This window comes from Eubalaena glacialis, chromosome 6 (genome assembly GCF_028564815.1).
Source record: "Eubalaena glacialis isolate mEubGla1 chromosome 6, mEubGla1.1.hap2.+ XY, whole genome shotgun sequence".
Lineage (NCBI taxonomy): Eukaryota > Metazoa > Chordata > Mammalia > Artiodactyla > Balaenidae > Eubalaena > Eubalaena glacialis.
This window is the reverse complement of record NC_083721.1, coordinates 123,272,651-123,294,710: the sequence shown is the minus strand read 5'-3', so window position 1 is coordinate 123,294,710 and position 22,060 is coordinate 123,272,651. Positions and strand designations below refer to the sequence as shown.

At 35.3% G+C, this 22,060-nt stretch overlaps 1 pseudogene; it reads right to left on the bottom strand.

Moving 5' to 3' along the window:
- Positions 1–2,028: 2,028 nt before the first annotated feature.
- LOC133093649 (molybdopterin synthase catalytic subunit-like) lies at positions 2,029–2,592 on the bottom strand (annotated as a pseudogene).
- Positions 2,593–22,060: the final 19,468 nt, after the last annotated feature.

Here is a 22,060-nt window from a genome sequence, read left to right as displayed (position 1 = left end):
CCAAAGAACTTTTTTCTCAGGATAAAACAGTCATAAATGCAAATTCTGAATTAGCATTAACTTTTCCATTTTTCCTCCTGATTACATCCAGCTACTTTAAAAGAAATTTAAATCAAATGTGTCGTGTTTCTTTAGTTATAAAAAATAATTTTTCATAGTAAGTCTCATTTACTTTGATGAAAGACAACTCTATTTTAAAGTTAATGGTATGGAAGTTTTTAGCAAACTTGAGCAGAGTACCTACTATGTATAAGGAGGCTCTAATCTAGAATTTTTTAAATAATGATTTTTTAAAATAGTAAAAACATAATTCTTGCTCTCAAAAAAAAGTCAGTGTAGGATGAACCCCGATGAGAAGTGAACATTGGATACTATTTGAAAATTAATGAATGCATAGTAATTTTTTCCTTCTGGTGTTCAATATCATATTGTAATACCATATTATCATTGAGAAAGTTATCGATTCACCATTTTTTAATGAGCACTATGTCTAGATTAAACTCTGCCACACATTTCATATGAACATAAATAATGACAGTAGGACCATGTACAGAGGGATTACCATGTGTAAGGCACTGCTTTAAGCTCTTTAGAGGCATTATGAAATTTAATAACTATAAAATAGTTATTGTAATTATCCAGTTTTTTTGTTGAAACAACTGAGTGATGAACATGCTAAGTTTCTCATGATTACAGAACCTTCAGAAATTTACTTTAACATTTTTAAGTTAAAATTCGGGCAACCTGATTCCAGAACCCACACTCTAAAGCCTATGAAGTGCCCTTTACTTTCTCATATAATAACTCTTCAAGTTCTTTAGCTTTCAGTTTAACACAGCGATAAGTGTTAACTTCTATCTTGTTATGTGTGTATATGTTTTTTTATTTGTTTATTTTCTTAAGCAACAAGGATATACTGTACAGCACAGGGAACTATACCCAATATTTTGTAATAACCTATAATGGAATATAATCTGCAAAAAAAAACACAAAAAAACCCAAATCCCTGTGCTTACACCTGAAACAAACACAACACTGTAAATCAACTATACTTCAATTAAAAAAAGAACTATATAGAACTTATATACCAAGATCTATCAAGACAGTATATAGGATGGCCAAGCAAAAACTGGACCGTTATTTAGTACAAAGATCTTGCAGAAAGCATAACTCTATTAATGACTTCACTAATGATAATGTTGCTTAAGCAATTAAAAGAAAACTATCTGAAAATGCTTTACTAAATAATCATATAATTTTCCTTTTTAATTTGGTGTGGGTCCAATTTTATAACACACTATAACACAAAGTGCTCTTGCTGCTAGTTAGTTTGCCTTGTTGTGTAACAATTTTATGCTAATATATGTAGTTATAGAATACTAATAACTAAAAAAACAATAAATATTATGGTAAAATTATAGATTCTGAAATACTAGAAATCTCCATATTATGAAATATCTTAGGTATTACCACTGAATTTTAAAAAACAGGAAAATGTTCCTTCTAAACTTTTAAAATCATGTTTATTTAGCTTATTTTTTAAATATGTAAATTCTAAAAATATATCATATCGAGTATCTGATAAAGACTGTTTATGTCTTCTAGTTCTGCCAATATTCCCAAAATACATCCGTGATGACAATGGCATCATTGGGTATAGGCGGAGGAGGTTGGGGGCCAGCTTCTGAGATAGTCAGTGAGGAGGGGGCCACACCTCGGTGTGAGTCAAGTTACAAGTAGAACTTAGTCATGGAATAATATGCCTACCTCAGGCATCTTTGCTCACATTTAAATTATTCTTCCATTTTTTTCCCTAAATTTAACCTTTCTTTCCACTATCTCTAGTTCTCGTGTAAGCCCTCATCCTAAACACTCATTTATTTTTACTTTTTTCTCTCTTTTGTTCCACTGGTGTCACATAAGAGATTATGTTCAGTAAACTATCTTCTGGAGAAGAAAAATCAAAATGTGATCAAAGATAAGAGTTTACCAAATTTAAGTTTTAAAACTCTAAAATACCTAAGTGGTTTAATCACTGGTTGCCCCAAAGTATTCTTTGTTTCTTTTCCAAGAGGATGATAATTCTTCATACATTTCCTTTTTCCATATGGGCACCTTGGCTTTTAAAGTATTAATGCCATAGCTCACAGCTTCGAGGGATGCAGCCCTGTGGGTGGAGGACACAACAATGATAAAGCTTGCTTCTGACACTGGAACTAAGCCAAGTGGATGGAATACTGCTATGTGTTTGGCCATTTCTGCCTAATGTCACTACATATTTTTCTGACTTCATTTTCTGCCATTGGTGGATATGCTTCATACTCTAAGCTAATGACTTTTTTCCCTTCAAAGTTATTCCTTGTAGTCCCTACAAATAGGGATATTGTACCACAGAGTGGAGAAATCACCAGCTGTGAGATTTCATCTACTGAAAATTTCTCAGATGTGAATTTCATTATATCTTTAGATTTCTCTTCAACTTCATTCATATCTTCCCAAGTGGAAGAGAAGCACTATCCTCCTATTCCCCCCATTAGGGGGGAATTTTATCTCCTGAATGAAGCAGGAGGAGCTGATCTCCAACCTCGACATATTCTTGACGAACAGCACGTTACCTGATTTCTGACATCAGCCAATCTAGGATGGCGCGTTTCTCTCATTCCACAGCTGCAATGCTTTTATTTCTTGTGGCACAGAAATGGTCTCTGAGCGAATTCCTGCTATTTCAGCACTTTTTGCAAAATACTACATTACAACCTGGCACCGTGGCACCATCCCATTAGGGAACCCTCCCGAGGTATCCCAGTCCGCGGAGGCGGAGGTGCCTTTATACACGTTTTAAGACGTGAGGAAAGTTCTATTGAAAGACTGCAATATTATCAACTTGAAAGTTTAAAACTTCAAAGTTAGTAAGTGATGCATCATTTTAGAATCATTTATATCTAACTAGATAATTTTTTAATTAGAACATTTGTTAGAAATAATTTTTTAATGTGTGATTTTGTTACTTTTCATTTTTAATGAGAAATATAAAAATGTTTTATGACGTAAAAATTAAAATAGATTAATTTGGACTAAATAATCTTTAATATATTATATTTTGCAGGTCTAAAAATCTAGGACAATGAATCTATTTACATCATGAGCAAATATGTATTATTATGATTTAAGTGGAAATAATCTCTGATAATTTGAAACCTGAAATGGTTATTTATATTGTATTCTAATATGATATAAACATAATTAAATAAAAGCTTTTTTTCAATTAATTTAACCCTAAAATTGTGATCACTAACTTAAAAAATATTAACAACAGTCAAAAAACAATTTCCACTTAGGTTCACATTTTTTTGAAAAACTAACTATTAGTTTGCTAGTGTAAGAGATATCAGAGACAGTGGCTTAGACAACAGAAATTTATTTTCTTATAGTTCTGGAGGTTAGGACTCTTAGATCAAGGACTCTCCATATCCTAAGGGATTTTATTTTGACCCTTATATGAATATACTGCAAGAAAAGGAAAATAATGGAGAGTAATGAACATCTGAAAAGGCACTTACAGAAAAGTAAGACACATTATAAAACAATGACCAAAACACAGAGAAAGACTATAATAAATGAGCTGAAGGATGTGAAGAAAATGTTAGAAGTTAGAAGAACATAAACTAGAATTATAAAAGCTCTTAAATGAGATGGGTAGACAACAGAAACACATAGAAAGAGATCTTACAGTTCTCAGAAAATAACTTTAAACATTTCAAATATGAAGGTTAAACTAGAAGAAAAATAAGAGCAAATGGACACCAGGAAAAGTTGAGATATTAATCCTTAATAAGGTTTAGAGTGAGGATGTCTATTGTGGGCAAACATCTACCTAAGCAATTAAACATACATACAGATTACCTTGCCAGAGGAAGCAAGATACTCTGTCTATTGAATGGACTGTTTCTGCTGATAATGGCAGATAACTAGAGGCCCTGTAATTAAGCAGCAACTTAATAAAAAGTAATTGTTGGGTCACTTTGTGATGACAGTGAAATAAATGTTTTGGTGTTAATCCAAGATCTGACAGAAAAAGACACATTACAGTCAAATAATTGAAGACCCAGGCACTATCCTTTTAGCCAGTGAATTGTTTCTTTCCTTCGAGCAGAATGCTAGTCTAGGCTATGCTGGACTGTGTTTTAGCAATGTCATTGTGATACCCCATTTTCCTCCTAGTTTGTAGCAAAAGCACTCTCGTAAAGGGTTTTTACTTTGGCAAAGTATCTGCTAAGACATTAACTTCAAGCTTTAAAGAAATTCAGTAGGTCCAGAATAAGGAAAATTCTCTGTCTTCAGTACTCAAAGCACCAGAAATAGTAATAATCCTGTAACAACTCTAACATACTGATCATTTACTATTTACTAGGTATTCTGATAATAAATCTTATATAATGCAATTACAGTGAGATGAGATGCACAAGAGGCATGTTTAGTCCTGTTGGTTTTTTTATATAACCTGTTTTGTTTTTATTTGATTTTTGTCTTCATCCTTGACACTAAGTGGGGAAAAATAGGTGAATTATATAAATGCCAGTGTTCAAATAATTTGGAAAAGATCATTCAGCCAGAAAGTAACAGAAACCTACATTCAAACTTGGATCAGCTGACCCCTAAATTCCATACATTTTACATTATTAATTTAACTGAGTCATTTAGCAAAAAATATAAAATATATCAGAAATGTTTAATTTTCTTTTTTTAATTTTCATAAACTAAGGCATTCAAGGATATTTTCTTTTGTTTGGCCATGTGGACATTAAATTTTATCAAGTTCTTCAAAATCTGTTAATTCTGTTCCTGAAGAGAAGGTAGTGCTTGATTATAAATTCATATACTTCTGATTAATCTTTCAATGATTAACTAAAATTCAGTGCAGCAAGCTTTAATAATATTTGTTTTACAAAATATGATTGCGTTAAATTATAAAACATTAAATCTAGTCTCAACTGTTGAATTTTTAACACTAGAATGCTCATTTTAAATATGATGCAAACAATAATAATTTGAAGAAATATGAATACTTGAATCAGGTAATATTTTATTCCAATCCTATAAGTTTTACACCTATTACTTAAAATTAATTAGTTTTCCTCATTGAGAATAAGTAACCAATAGCGTAAAAGTGACCTAGAGGGACTATATTTAAATCAGACAATTTCTAGGTTTATCTTAACCTCTGATTTGGTTTTCTCATCTTTGGGGATGCTATAAAGTTTGTTCATTATATAAATAGTTTTCTTATATTTGACTATTATTCCCTTGATTTTCCTGCTTAAAATTATTAAAGTTATATATAAAATTCAAAACATTCAAAAGGAACTAAGTCAGAGTAATTAAATTTTCAGATGATTCTTTTTTATGTTTGTGCCATTATAGTTACAAAGTTATTGGGACTCAAAACTGCACTATGGTTTTAGGACACCCTCTAGATACGATTGTATTTTCTATTTAGGTGAAAGGTTTCCTTCTACTGTTTTGTCTTTCATTCCTGTTTGTGATAACCATTACCACCTGCTTACTCATAGGCTAAATCAGTGAGTGTGAGCCCTGAGACATAAAAAGACAGGCTCTGCACCCAGATAGCTACCATAACCCGCAGGACTAGAGGTAAACCTACCAGAAGTTGATAGAACAGGAACTGTCACTAGCTTTGCAGCTCTGTCCTCATACTGTCACTGGTGACAAACTCCAAGCCCCTACCATCAAAACCAGCACCCTTAACAGTCAGAGTAGAACTCATCAAAAATGAGTTAACAGCTATGCAGTAGAATATTTATAACATGGGGTATGCTAGTAAATGTTTAATAACCAACTCTTAAGAAAGAAGGAAAAAAGCCCTTATTTGTGGCATTGCTGATTAATATGGCATGAATGTTTCCACCAAGATCTCCTTCAAGCTAACAATGTCATATCACTGAATGGAGTTGGGGAGAAAGGCACACGATCAGCTCCCTGGGCCAGTCTGAGTCAGGTCCAGCACACTGATGACTGTTAATACAACAGGGCACTGATTTTCATTCCCTTAGAAAATATTTAGTGAGGTCTTCCTATACCAGATATTGTTTCAGGTGTTAAAGATATGTAGTGAATATAGCAGAAATGGTTCTAATTTTTATGAGATTTACATTCTAGTTAGAGCAAGCAAAAAACAAAAATTTAAAGATATATAAGATAATACCAGATTTTTTATAAGTGTTGAGAATCAGTAGAATAGAGTGACCAAGGGTACAGTGGGATTAATTTAAAGCAAGTAAGGAATACTCACATTCAAGCCGATGCTGAACGATAAGAAGGAAACAGGGAAAGCTCTGGACTGAGAATTTCAGACAGAGAGAACAGTAATGGCAGGAACTAGTGTGGTGTACCAGGTACAGAAAAAAGACAGTAGATGAGGCAGAGAGTGAGGAAGAAAGTAGGGGGAGATGAAAACAGAAACATGGCAGAAGTCAGATAACATAAAGCCTTAGAGAGAATGGTGAGGAGGTTGGAATTTATTCTAAGTGCAAAGTGAAAACTTTTGAGGGTCTTAAGCGGGAGTGAGACCTGAAATTATTGATATTTTGAGAATATAATAAGAGTAAAGCAGGAAGACAGTCAAGAGTCTACTGCACAAAAAACTGGCAGAAAATATTGGCCATACAGACAAAAGACTGTCAAGAATTTTCACAACTCAACAGACAAACCCATTTAAAAATGGGCAGAAGGTTTGAATAAGCATAGCAAAAGAAAATAAGCAAATTCATTATCCTTTGAATGATGAATAAGTACATGAAAAGGTGTTCAACATCCTTAGTCCATATACTGTTATGATGGCTAAAATTAAGACTCACTTTATCAAAGGTTGGTGAGGATGGTGTAAATGAAACTCTCATACACTGCCATTACACTCGTAGGCATTTAGCAAAGAGAAAAGAAAACATATATCCACATAAGCACTTGTACACAAATGTTCATGGCAACTTTAATTATAATAGCCAAAATACTAGAAACAATCAAATATCCATCAAGTGAATGGATAAACAAAATTTTGTAGTATATCTATGAAATGCAATATTAGCAGGCAACAAATGATAGAATCTCGAAATAATTATGTCAAGCAAAAGAAGTCAGAAAAAAGGACGAGATAAGGTATACATTTTTTTTTTTAATTAATTAGTTTATTTTATTTTTGGCTGCGTTGGGTCCCCGCCGCTGCACACGGGCCTTCCCCCAGGTGCGGCGAGCGGGGGCCACCCCTTGCTGCGGTGCGTGGGCTTCTCATCGCGGCGGCCCCTCCCGCTGTGGAGCACAGGCTCTAGGCGCATGGGCTTCAGTAGTTGTGGCACTTCGGCTCAGTAGTTGTGGCTTGCAGGCTCCAGAGCACAGGCTCAGCAGCTGTGGCACACGGGCTTAGCTGCTCCGCGGCATGTGGGATCTTCCCAGACCAGGGCTCGAACCCGTGTCCCCTGCACTGGCAGGCGGACTCTCAACCACTGCGCCACCAGGGAAGCCCAGGTATACATTTTATATACAGAAAATTCTAGAAAATTCAAACAAACTTTTAGTGTCATGAAGCAAATCTGCCTAGGGGTGGAGAGAAGGGAGAGAGAGTTATAAAGGTGCATGAGAAAATTCTCAGAGGTGATAGATATGTTCATTACCTTGATTGAGGTGATATTTTAATGGTTGTACACTTCTGTCCAATCCAATCAAATTATACACCTTAAAAATGCCAGTTCATTGTACTTCAAATGTGCCTCAGTATAAAAGGAGGAGAAAATAGCATTGATTGTATATCCAAGCAAGAAATTATGATGGTCTGAAATGGCAACAGTTTTAGATGAAAGGAAATGTCAGATTTAAAATAATTTTGAAGTTGAAGCTGACAGGAATTTCATGTGGCTTAAGGAGGAGAGTTGGGACAGAGGGAAATGCACACTGATTTCAAGGTATATGTATCTGGAGAGTGGCTATTTCCTGTGTAATTGCTCACCTTCTTCATTATTCTTTTGTACCAACTGATAGAAACATGTTTTGATCTTCCATTACAAAATACTTCTGGCTCATCTTCACTGCATGCGTCTCCACTAATTTCAGTTTCAGCCTCTAAAAAAAATGTTGAAAATAATAATTTGTTCAATCAGATTCTTAGTTTCTGGCTTTCATAACAATTTATTACCTTGGCATTATAGGTTAAGAAACAGGATACTGAAATTTCTGAAACATTAGTTTCATGCTTAGCTATAAATGGATATGCTAACATATTACTCACAAGGAATATTAGCTAGGGTCAAGGAAGAGAAAAAAATTTCATTATATATTCAAAATATATAAATTAATGAAGAAACACAGCAAAAGTGATAATATTCTTAAGACTGTCAACATTTATCCCTCATATTGTGCAATAACTTTTAAATAAGTGAACCATTTAATATTTATAATATTTGTTAGCATTAAAACCATTTTACAAATAAGACGGTTGAATTTTGGAGAATTTAAATAACATCCATGGGCAGTCATAAGTGAGCATTTGATGATGTTAGATTAAACTTGATTACTCTAATTCTTTCTACATCAAACCATCACTTTCTCTAATCCACTTATTATAATCAAGAATAGTATTTTAAACCTTTACCTTCAGACACTTTAATTTCAGGTTACTTTTTTTTCCCTCTAGCTACAACATTACTTTTCTTAGCATTAAAAACTTAGAGATTTCTTTTTTTTCCTTAGATTCCATATATATGTGTTAGCATACTGTATTTCTTTTTCTCTTTCTGACTTACTTCACTCTGTATGACAGACTCTAACTCCATCCACCTCATTACAAATACCTCCATTTCATTTCTTTTTATGGCTGAGTAATATTCCATTGTATATACGTGCCACATCTTCTTTATCCATTCATCCGATGATGGACACCTAGGTTGCTTCCATAAAAAGGTCATGAAGAACCTAGTGGCAAGACGGGAATAAAGACACAGACCTACTAGAGAATGGACTTGAGGATATGGGGAGGGGGAGGGGTGAGATGTGACAGGGTAAGAGAGTGTCATGGACATATATACACTACCAAATGTAAAATAGATAGCTAGTGGGAAGCAGCCGCATAGCACAGGGAGATCAGCTCGGTGGGTGCTTTGTGACCACCTAGAGGGGTGGGATAGGGAGGGTGGGAGGGAGGGAGATACAAGAGGGAAGAGATACGGGAACATATGTATATGTATAACTGATTCACTTTGTTATAAAGCAGAAACTAACACACCATTGTAAAGCAATTATACTTCAATAAAGATGTTTAAAAAAAAAAAAAACTTAGAGATTGAGCTGTCGGAACTGAGCTAGATCACTTTTTTTTATTCCAATGTACAGAAAACAACAGAAGTAATCCCCACCCCATGTCCACCATCTTACCAGGAGAACAGTAACTAATGAGCAGTGTACCACTTTTTTCCCTATAGCCAAAATTTGTGAGTCTAGGAACAAAGGAGTTGAAATTGGAATGTCACTTGTTTGGCGCATTTGAAAGCTACATGTTTCATTCTTATTCTTTTGAATTCTGCTGTGTTTCTTATTCTTTTGAATTCTGCTGGGTTGGAAGACTTAGTACCAGTAAAAGTAGGGATAAGGTAGGTTATGCTATGGCAAATAAGTAAATAAGCAAATAAATCTCTTTGGCATGACAAAAATCATTCTTTCCGCATATGCTTATCACAGTCTGATGCAGACTGGTCAGTATTTCCCATCTGGTAACTACAAAAACTAGGACATGTGACCTCCAATTCCATTGCAGAAGGGGAGAAAGGGCGATAGGTTCAAATGGGGTTCTTTTAAGGACCACATCTGGAAACAGCTAATGTTATTTCTGACCATATCACATTAACTAAACTTCAGTCACATGGCCCCAAACAAACTGCAGAAATGGATGGGAAAAGTTTTCCTCTGGGTCTTGAAAGAGAAAGCAATGTGGTAGACACATAGCAGAGTTCCTGTCACAGAACCCAAGAAAGGGATATTTCTACATAGTGAAAAACCATTGATTCCTTTAAATTGGAAGCCAAAATTGCTGAAAATTTGCCATTAATGGACTCCTTGTGGCACAGAAGAATGGACAAAAAAATGAGTTATGATGTTGACTGGATAGATTGATCCTGATTATCACATGGAATAAAGTTACTGATTTCCAATGGTGGCTGAGAGAGGTATGTTTGGAATTTAGGGTGTTCTTTGGGATCTGTGAGTGCTTCCACGTAAACATTAAGAGAAGACTACAGCAAACTTTGACAGGCAAGATCACTGAGACATCAACTTGATATGGAATTAGTGTTTGGGATATGGTGCCACATAAAAGTTCTGGACAAGCTGAAGTTCTGACTGAAGGTAAACAGAACATAGAGCAGACAGTGAAGAATGGTCCTAGAATCTCAGGACCAATTGCAAAAATGACTCTAACATCTGAACATATATTTATTCTTATAGCAAACATACTGTCTTCTCTCCCTCTCTTTCTCTCTCTCTCTATATATATATATGTATTCATATTTTAACTGATTCTTCTTTTCTTACTCTTCTAACATTTGCTGTATGTTTTATACAAGGTAAACTTTTAGAGATTTACTTTACATATTATGATAGGTTATGGAATGTCAAGATGGGACTTTGAGGAGGTGGTGTAGGGATGCACATCACCTAGGTACCTTGGACTTGGTACAATGTGCCTTGACTACTGGAAGGTAGTGTTTCAACCTTTTCAGGAAGTGAGTATGTATCTTCTTTTTTTTTTTTTTTTTCCAGAGGAAAGTTGCATCAGCTTGTGTGAGATGACTTTTCTGTTGGAAAATTTAAGGATAGAAAAAAGCTATATATTGACACTGAGGAGACGATAGTGTACATTTATCGAATTTTGTGATCACCCAGAATTTTTGAACACTCCTCTACCCCATATTAAGATATTTATATTAGTAAGTCCTACCTGCCCAAGGGAAAAGCTAGAAATTTATTTTCTCAACTTTCTTGAACATAACGCATAGGCAGGTAACCTAGGCTCTACTAATGAGGTGTAACTGCTTCAGACCTTGATTTGTAAAAGCTACATGAGGAGGGAGGGATCCTGCAGGAACTAATATCTGATTGAGAGGTAAAGGATGTGTCATGCTTTGCAGAGTGAAGATTTTGACATCTGATGCACAGCATCATGATGTGAGCTGTGTTGTCTGTGCCCTAGGGATGCAGCCGTGTGGGCTTTCTTAACAGCAGAGTGCAGTGTGATATGGGCATTTGTCCTTGCAGGAAAGTCACCAGATCAGATTCTCTGGTCCTCCTGAGTGTTGATTGACTGTGTGATATCCTTTTATGAATGTTTTTTCTTCTTTAACTAACCACTGATTCCACTGCTTGAATTTAGGAACCTTAACTGGTATAATGTAGCAGAAGTTTAGAGACACAAACTTACTTGCCCATGGTCACTCCACAGTGGAAGGAAGGGTCAGAAGGAACATAATTCTTCTAACTCCAAAATGTATTCTGCTCCTATAACTTTCACTCTTACTTTTGCACTATTTCAGAATTGCAGTTTTACATTTTACTTTGGATCGATCTTATTTCATGTCCTCCTGTCTTTCCTTACCCACTTCTAAATTAAATCTAATTTCCTAAACACTAAAAGCTGCTTGGTTTATGTTACTTGGGAATTTCAGGGCTGATATTTATTCTAATTTATTTCCTATCTTCAGAAATGAAAAAGAGGAAAGAATAATGTAATAAACAAGATGAGAAAAAAAAAACACAATATGGAGATGGATGAGCAAATTACCAATTAACTAATTACCAACAGTTATAATTTATCTTCATTGAAATACTGAGACAAGTGTGATTGGCAAATTGAATGTGAAGGAGAATGCATCCCATTTAGTGACTTAATAGAATAGGTAGGTCCAGATTTACAAATGGGATTAACTATGCATTTAAACTAGTTTATTTTCCATTAGTGCCCTCCAGAAACATTTTGAAAAGAGTGAGTTTTTTTTTCAAATATGAAAATAAGTGTGTTTTTTCTAGAATTTGGGAATTAAATCTTGCTGAGCAAAGCTCTCATTTGCTAAAGGAACTTGAAGAGTGTCACCTAAAAAGTTACTAAATAATCAAGTCAGAATAATTTAAAATAGAGACTGTGTTTTCTCAAAGCCTATTCATCAATACCTCAATGAAACTGGTTGTGAATACTCTTTCCCAGTCAGGGTCAAAGATAGTTTTAATTCTATTTAACAGTGTGTGTGTGTGTGTGTGTGCATTTTAGAAGAGAGGTGGAAGTGTGGAAAAAAAAAGTGACAAGCCTAAACGGATCATTCCTAGAAGGAATCTAATCAAATCTATAATGACCTTATAGTGAAGTGGGGGAAGTGTTCTGGTTTCTGATTCAGGCCTAGGTTACCCCCAGTCCAAAGAAAGTTATACTTCAGAGTATCTTTTATTTATTTACATTTTACATAGGAAGACACTGTTACTCTCAAGCAGGTTGCTGTACAAAATGACAAATCACAAAAATGCTTCTATTAAAACATGTAAGCAATGAACTCAATCTTGTCAAAACAGAAAATAGCAAGTTATCTGGCTGCTTTCAATATTGTTTTTTACTAACAATGATATGGAAAATGCACTTATAGGCCAAGCTTTGTGCTTGTACCCAGAAATGAAGAAATCTAAATAAGCCAATTAGCTATGATAATTACAAATGTGTCACAATTCATTTGCTTACAACTACTAAAGGAGAACACACTTCACAGAGTCAGTAATAATGGACCATAAAGACACAATAAATATTTGACATTTTGGTTCCTCACCCTGTCCTTCACTTTACTCTAGCATGCTTTATGCAATGATAATTTTTCCAGTGTGTAAAATGAGAACACCAAGACAATAATGGCCTAATTATAATTTATAATTTAAAAGGTTTACAACTCTTTCTTGATGTGTATTTAATATGGTCTAGATTTCCAGATGGTCCCTACACACTCCATGCTGCTAAGTGCTTAACAGTAACTCTCTTTCCCAGAGCAAATATTCACTAAGTATTTCTTGAATTAATGAATTATGAATTTCAATGAATATGAAAGTTGAAAACATATCTACTATCAAATAGAACTTACTTCACCTCAGAAAATTCTTATTTTATGGTGAAGATAGGGGTAGATAGAGAATCCTTTGGTCTTACTGTATATTTAATAATTATCTCTGAGGAGGTGAACATGAATCTTATGTTATTGTCTCACAGATCCCTGAAACTCTATTCATTTCTGTTTTTTCTCTACTATTTAGATTAGGTAAATTCTATTGATACATTCTCAAATTCACTGAATCTATTCTCTGTCATTTTCACTCTACTATTGAGTCCATCTAGTGATTTGTTTTTAATTTTTTATTTTCATTATAATATTTTTCAGTTATATCAGCTTCATTTGATTCTTTACTATTACTTCTATTCACTGTTGAGAACTTTTATATTTTCATTTTTCTTTAATGAATTTTTCATTGATTTTGAAACATTTTTATGGTGGCTGCCTTAAAGTCTTTGTCAGATAACTCCAGCATCTCAATGTTGGAATCAGCTGATTTTCTCTTCTCATTCAAGTGTTATTTTCTGATTCTTGGTAAGATTGGTGATGTTGGTTTATATGATGAACATGTTGCCTGTGTTAGGAGAGCCTGAGTCCTATTTAAATTTTTTATTTTAGCAAGCAGTCACTCTGTTTAGGTTATGTGCACTGTTGCTATTCTACCTTGTTGTTCTGTGGCTCCATAAATTTAATTTTCAGAAACTTCGGTTTACTTGGTTTATCTGATGCCAGTGGGGTGTCCAAACCTAGCTGCTGATGGTATCAGAGGGAGTAGAAGGGTTCCCCCATCCAGGCCAGTGTCTCTTGGTAGGAGAAAGGAGTCTCAGGTGCCTAGGGACAAAAAGATTTCCAAGGTTGAACTGCTTGTTGTAGAGTTTCCCATGTTAGTGTCACCTAACACCTTGGTGTTATCAGAGTCTCTTGAAAAGCAGTTGTAATTTTGATGATGTTCATAATACCATTTTTTGTAGTGTGTATGTGTGCATGTGTACTCACACATGTAATTTTTTGTTTTGTTTTGCTTTTATGCTTAGTGTTTTGTGTGTCCTAAAAAATATTTTCTACTCAGTGGTGTAGAGATGTTCTCTTCTAGAAAAATTTTTAACTTTTTGTTTTAGGTGTATGATCCAAAAATTAATTTTCATGTATGGCATGAGGGAGGAGTTGAGAATATTTTTTTTCTTTACACATATTTTTCTGGTTGTTTCAGCACCATCGCATTGAAAAGACAATCCTTTCCCCATTGAATTACCTTAGCAACTTTATAAAAAAAAAATCAATTGACCTTAAATGCTTGGGCCATTTCTAGACCCTCTATTTTGTCCTATTGATCTATTCTTCTAAAATTAAACCAATACCACATATCTTGAGTATTATAGATTTATATTGTCTTGAAGGCAGGTTGCATGCGCCTTCTAATATTCGTCTTCTCTTCAAGAAGTTTTGGATAGTCTAGGTCCTTGAAATATCCACATAAGTTTAGAATCAGATTGTTAATTTTACCAAAACAAATGAACAAACAAAAAACCCTGCTAGGAATTTCTATTGAAATCATATTAAAACTATAAATAAATTTGTAGGGTATTATGTATTGAATTGTGTCCCCCCCAAAATTCATGTGTTGACCTCATAACCCCTAATACTTAAGAATGTAGTCTTATTTGAAAATAGGGTCATTGCAGATGTAATTAGTTAAAAAGCAGCCATACTGGAGTAGAGTAGCCTTCTAATCCAATATGATTGGTGTCCTTATTAGAAGGGGAAATTTAGATACAGACATACAGACCAGCAGAACGCCATGTGACATGAAACTAGAAGTTAAGGTGATGCCTGTACAAGCCAAGGAACACAAAAGATTACCAGCAAGCCAACATAATATAAGAGAGCGGCATGGAATAGATGTTCCCTCACAGCCAACAGAAAGATCTTAATTTCAGCCTTCTAGCCTCTAGAATGTGAGCAGTAAATTTCTATTATTTAACTACTCAGTTTGTGGTACTTTTCAATGGCAGCTTCAGAAAACTAATACAAAAAGAAAGAACATCTTAACAGTATTGAGTCTTCTCAATAAGTTCATAAACCTGTTATTGTTACCCTATTTACTTAGGTTTTCTTTAATTACTCTGAAACATTTCATAGTTTTTAGTATAAAGAGATTTTTCATAGCTTAAGTTTTTTTGTTTCTTGATATGTTGTGAGGGATTTTTTTAAAATTTTCATTTTCTAATTATCTATTGCTAGAATATTAATTTTTACTTGATTTTTATATATTGACCATATGCCCTACCTTACTAAATTCACTTGTTAATTTGAGTATTTACCATTCCAGAATATATGCCATTATTTTATTTTCTTGCATTATTGCCCTGACTAGGACTTCCAGTACAATGTTAAGTAAAAGATAAGAGAATGGTCATCCTTTTCTGATTTCCCATCTTGGATGAAGCATTTAACATATAACTAATGAGTACTATATTTGATGTAGGATTTCCTTAGTTGTCCTTTATAAGATTGAGAAACATCCATTTCCCTCTTTGTTTGCTCAGTTTTTTATCATGAATGGGTACTGCATTTTGCCAAATGCTTTATTTCCTATTTAGTGACATGATCACTTGATATTCTCCTTAGGCCACCTGCTAACTTACTTTATGTAGATACATATAATACAAATTTTCTTGAATCATGAATGTACTTTTCTACTGCAATTCAACCAGTTAACTCTCTTTTACTTTTCCTGCCTATCAAAAATACACATTTAAAAATGAAATCATTTCTAATAAACTGTCCCAGTCTTTGAAAATAAAGTGCATGCATTCTTCCTGTGACAAAGATGACAAGACTATGTATATATGAATATAAATATACATCTTTACAGTTTATACTGAGTCAGGCTTCAATGATTTTAATTACTGCAATCACTGTAATAGAAAATCTTTAATGTAAAACAATCTACTGCTTAGTGATATAAAAAATTAAGTGGTGACACAAGGTATTTAGAAATATTAAACTTTTGATAGTGTCACATCATTAATAAATCCATTATAGGCCTATCTATAATTTTAGACCTGTGACCTTACCATGTTAAACATATATAATATGCATATTTGAAAAGCAACATTTAGCATTTAGAATTTCTCATGAGGGACTGAATCAATTATCATAAGATTTAGCTATACATCAGAATAAAATTAGGCTTACTTAGACCCAAATAAGTCATCTAGATAATTTTTTCTACCCCTACAGGATTAATCCTAACTCTGCCTAATCAGGGGGTCTAAAATCCTCAAGCCAACTGTCATAAACTTTCAAAATTGTCACCCAAGGTAAACATGCTATGATATAACTGTCAGCCAGGGCAAACATGGTAAATAGACACTTCAAGAAAAGGTTTAGACATTATTTATGCCTATATGTCTCAGAAAAGTTAACACAATAGAAAATGATTAATTTTCTAGTACTCAGTAAAACTGACCATCAGTTCTACTAATGTATACAGTTACATTATATGCTACATCTTGTCCAGTCAGTGCAAAAAGAGAACAGCTGGTATCTACTCGCAAAGTCGATAACTAAGGAATCCATGAATTTCACGAGTGCAGTACCTGGTGTGGTGTGCCTCCCGGATTCCTTTCAGGAGTCTAGCACTAATTCCCCCAGCTGCCTCTGGTCATTGTCCTCCAGAAGAGAGCTACCTGCTCCTATTTATGCACTCTTCTCAGAGGCAGCCCACATATAATAGCTGGGCAATGTTGGGATAGTAAGGCTCAGCCTTTCACCTTGACTGGAGATGACTCTGTGGGACTGTCCAGCTCTGGAGCCTCAGAAGATCTCCCAAGGCTTCTGTTCCAATAGCATCATGGTTAAACTTTCCCCTCTGCCCAGTCCTGCTTCCCTCTTTAGTACTGTTGTTCCCAAGATGTCTTCCCACTCAACCTTCTGCAGCAAATCTCCAACTCAGAATCTGTTTCTCATGGCAATCTACCTAAGATAATGAGTCGCAATGTCTCATTTTTAAGAACACTTTACATCTAGAAAGTTTTTTTTTTTTAATTTATAAAATGCTCTCTCTTACCCTCTATTCACCAATTGGACCTCCTATATGCTACTAATTATTTTAGTACCAGTTCAAAAATAATCTCCTCGTAGAAGACCTCACCTGATCTTTCCCATCCTTGAGAAGGAGCTGTTGCTTCTGTTGTGTTACCATATCACTCTGTTCATAACCTTTTTCCAGCATGTATCATACTATTAGGTAGTGAATTATTATTAAGTAAGAGAAAAATTATATTTACCAGGATTTCAGAGGGTTTTAGACAGGCAGACTTCCTGAGGCACTGGAGAAGGGGGAGTAGGGTAGCAGGATGGGTCTCATGAGAACAGAAAGTAGAGTAGAGAACAAGGAGACACTGTCCAGGCTGCTCCATGTGGCAGGTGGATAACTAGAAGGGAGTGGGTAGGCTTCAGAAGGCAGGGGAATATCAAGGTCAATAGCATTGATGTGGATGTGACTGAGGCTGCACAGGGGACTCTATGATTTTGCTCTATACACTGAGAGTTAAGAATAGGGCACTATATCCACACCGCTGAGGACGATTGTATCTCTCATGGAATATACTAAAGGGGGCCAAGTTTCATTCAAGTTTGATATGGACAGAAATAATACAAGTTGCAAGATCTCAGAGTGAGAAGCTTCAAAAATAAGGCACAGAAATGTAGCAATGGCACACTTGGCATCCAGAAGAAGGGTCTTAGGAGTCTGGGCCTTCCTCCCTGGAGGCATTTGTAGCTTATGAGTGGATTGTATGGATCTTCATCCTTCTCATCATCCTCCTATTGGTAGAGCTACAGTAATGTGATCAGATTTCAGTGTGTCATCCTAGTGGAAATGTCTACTCATAACTATATATCTATATAGCTCTATAAGCAGAGCTCAATGTTTAAAGTGTTTCCCTCACTCTAATCTTTTATAGCAAAACCAGATTTTTTCACTGATCTCTCCTCTTTCTCTCAAGGACACTCTATCAGAAGCAAGAGTTTATCTCTCTCTAGGTTACATCTTCCCAAGACTAAACAAAGCCCTGAGAACTCTTATTATTATATTTGCTCAACAGTTATGCCTTATTAGGAATACAAAATTTATCCCTAATATATATCAAAATATTTATCAAAAAAAAGGATTCTTAACTGGCAGATGTGTATTTTTGTACATAAAAACATATTTTTTAATAAATTACAATAAATCAGAAAGTTCACAAATCGGTATATTCCATTTCAGTATATTTTGTATTTTTATAAAGAGTAAAGATTTTGATTCATGTACTTGACTTTTCTAGTTCAAAATGCCAGTTTCTAAACATAAGTAGAATCCCTATTGGAAGTGAAGATAATTTCCTACAGTGAAAAGGAGCTCAAATCATTTGGAAATTAAAAAATAACAAAAACAAAAAAGTAGCTACAATAACTCTCCATCTGCAAAGCATGCTATAAAATGACAATTGTGGGGCAAAAAACTGCAGTGCTGTGAATATATAATGTAACACAGAGAACTGATAAAATGATATGCCTGGAATTATGGCTCTCCTATGTTGTATAAATGTCTTATAGCCAAACATTTTCAAAAAGATGATAAGAATTTCAAAGAAAAATGTAGCAGATGTAGCAAATACTTGATTTCAAGGTTATTAAAAATGATAGAGGCCAATTTAGCAATATCTATATGGTCTCTGAGAATGATAGAGTTTAAAAGTCTATAAATCCCATCCCTTATTTTGGCTATTTCAATAGAGCCCTCAGATCTGAAAATACAGCAATCCATGGCCTCTTAGCCAGACACTGGCTGCTTATCACAACTTAACAGTGCGATGAAGCTTGTCAAGAAGAAAATATGGAGCATTTTAGTGGAAAATCCACTAAGTCTAGGCTGCATACAATTATTTGATAAATTTAAAATAGACCAGATTGTCAGAATTATTTCCCAGCAAAGACATTGCTGAATGACAGAGAACTGATGTGTTGCAGAAATAGCTGATAAGGGACTAGACTGCAGCCAACACTAATCAAATCCCAGACTCTAATAGCCCAAGGGAGTTCAAACTCTTCAAGCCAGGGGCACAAACTACAGCCAATTCCATCAGAGTCATTATAACAATATGTTTATATGGTAAGCGTGTCTTCCCTCACAAACATAATGATAAATGCTAACCGTCTCTCCTTCAACACCTCCTCTTAAGCACCCATGGGGTTTAAAAGCTAGACCAGAAGCAACCATACATTAGAACCTGTTCAGAATACTAGGCAGCATTCTGCACTTGATATTTGAGGACCTAAGCAATTTGACTTATCCCTCTAAGTTATGTCTAGTTAAACTGGACAGCTACTGGAGGTATATGGAATGCAGTCTTAGATCAGATTCCCTAGAAGCAGACCCAGAAATAAGCATTTGGGTACATGATATGAAGGAAAGGCTCCCAGGAAAAACTAGTAAGGGAGCAGAGGAAGGAGAAGAGAAGAGAATTGGTGGCCAAGCAAGATGCCATCTCAGGCAGAGTCCTGCCATCTCAGGCAGCATCAGCCTGATCCCAGGCTGTCTAGCATACTGTCTTGATTACTGTAGCTTTGTAGTATAGTCTGAAGTCAGGGAGCCTGATTGCAAGGTAAGCCACTGCTGAGTCATCCTGAGCAGGGGAGCTTGGCTCTTACATTCTAGCACCAGTTTGGTCATTGGCTAAAGGCTTCCCCCAGGAACTGAAACTCCCAGGCACTTATAGGTCTTACAGCTTATACCTTAGGGCCAGCAGGCTCCAGTAGCCCAAGGGTTTTCTTCTGATAAAGATATGCAGGCTCTGGCTGTTGGAAGAGAAACTGTACCAGGTGGGAGTAGGGGAGGAAAGAAGGGAGGACAAGAAACAGTAAAAGCGATCCAAGGAAATGTGAGGAGAACATCAACAGTTTTCACTATAGGGGCCATTCCTTAAGGATGGTTGTACAGCATAAATGCACCACTTTGTTAAGAATTCTTAGGAATATATAAACTCAAGCTATAAGAGGGACACAAAGAGAAAAGGGAAAGAAAAGAGCACCAATATCCAGTTGAGGCACAGCCCAGGCAGAAAAATTCTCATTACAGAGAAGACATCTGAAAAGAACTTTGAAGGATGAACGTGCTTTTTCAAAAGAGCGTATGTCACATAGCCTTCTAGAAATAAAAGTAGGATGAACAAAACTGCAGAACTAAAAATATATAGGGTAATCCTGAGATACACTGAATAAAGCATTCTGGGTTATCTATTGGAGGTAGGGAGTGATAGACTTTGAAAAGTGAATAAGCCTTTTTATGAAGCCTTTTTAATCAAAATCAACGGTCATTAATTTTTTTTCATTAATTATTTTCTATAATTTTTTTAACATCTTTATTGGAGTATAATTGCTTTATATTGTTGTGTTAGTTTCTGCTGTATAACAAAGTGAATCAGCTATACGTATACATATATCTCCATATCTCCTCCCTCTTGTGTCTCCCTCCCATCCTCCCTATTGCACCCCTCTAGGTGGTCACAAAGCACCAAACTGATCTCCCTGTGCTATGTGGCTGCTTCCCACTAGCTATCTATTTTACATTTGGTAGTGTATATATGTCAATGCCACTCTCTCACTTCATCCCACCTTACCCTTCCCCCCTCCCTGTGTCCTCAAGTCCATTCTCTACTTCTGCGTCTTTATTCCTCTCCCTCTAGGTTCTTCAGAACCTTTTTTTTCTTTTTTTAGATTCCATATATATATGTGTTAGCATACGGTATTTGTTTTTCTCTTTCTGACTTACTTCACTCTGTATGACAGACTCTAGATCCATCCACTTCACTACAAATAACTCAATTTCATTTTTTTAATGGCTGAGTAATATTCCATTGTATATATGTGCCACATCTTCTTTATCCATCCATCTGTCGATGGACACTTAGGTTGCTTCCATGTCCTGGCTATTGTAAATAGAGCTGCAATGAACATTGTGGTACATGACTCTTTTTGAATTATGGTTTTCTCAGGGTATATGCCCAGTAGTGGGATGGCTGGGTCATATGGTAGCTCTATTTTTGGTTTTTTAAGGAACCTCCATACTGTTCTCCATAGTGGCTGTATCAATTTACATTCCCACCAACGGTGCAAGAGGGTTCCATTTTCTCCACACCCTCTCCAGCATTTATTGTTTGTAGATTTTTTGATGATCGTCATTCTGACCGGTATGAGGTGATACATCATTGCAGTTTTGATTTGCATTTCTCTAATGATTAGTGATGTTGAGCATCCTTTCATGTGTTTGTTGGCAATCTGTATATCTTCTTTGGAGAAATGTCTGTTTAGGTCTTCTGCCCATTTTTGGTTTGGGTTGTTTGTTTTTTGATATTGAGCTGCATGAGCTGCTTGTAAATTTTGGAGATTCATCCTTTGTCAATTGCTTCATTTGCAAAGTTTTCTCCCATTCTGTGGGTTGCCTTTTTGTCTTGTTTATGGTTTCTTTTGCTGTGCAAAAGCTTTGAAGTTTCATTAGGTCCCATTTGTTTATTTTTGTTTTTATTTCCATTTCTCTAGGAGCTGGGTCAAAAAGGATCTTGCTGTGATTTATGTCATAGAGTGTTCTGCCTATGTTTTCCTCTAAGAGTTTGATAGTGTCTGGCCTTACATTTAGGTATTTAATCCATTTTGAGTTTATTTTTGCGTATGGTGTTAGGGAGTGTTCTAATTTCATTCTTTTACATGTAGCTGTCCAGTTTTCCCAGCACCACATATTGAAGAGGTTGTCTTTTCTCCATTGTATATTCTTGCCTCCTTTACCAAAAATAAGGTGACCATATGTGCATGGGTTTATCTCTGGGCTTTCTATTCTGTTCCATTGATCTATATTTCTGTTTTTGTGCCAGTAGCATACT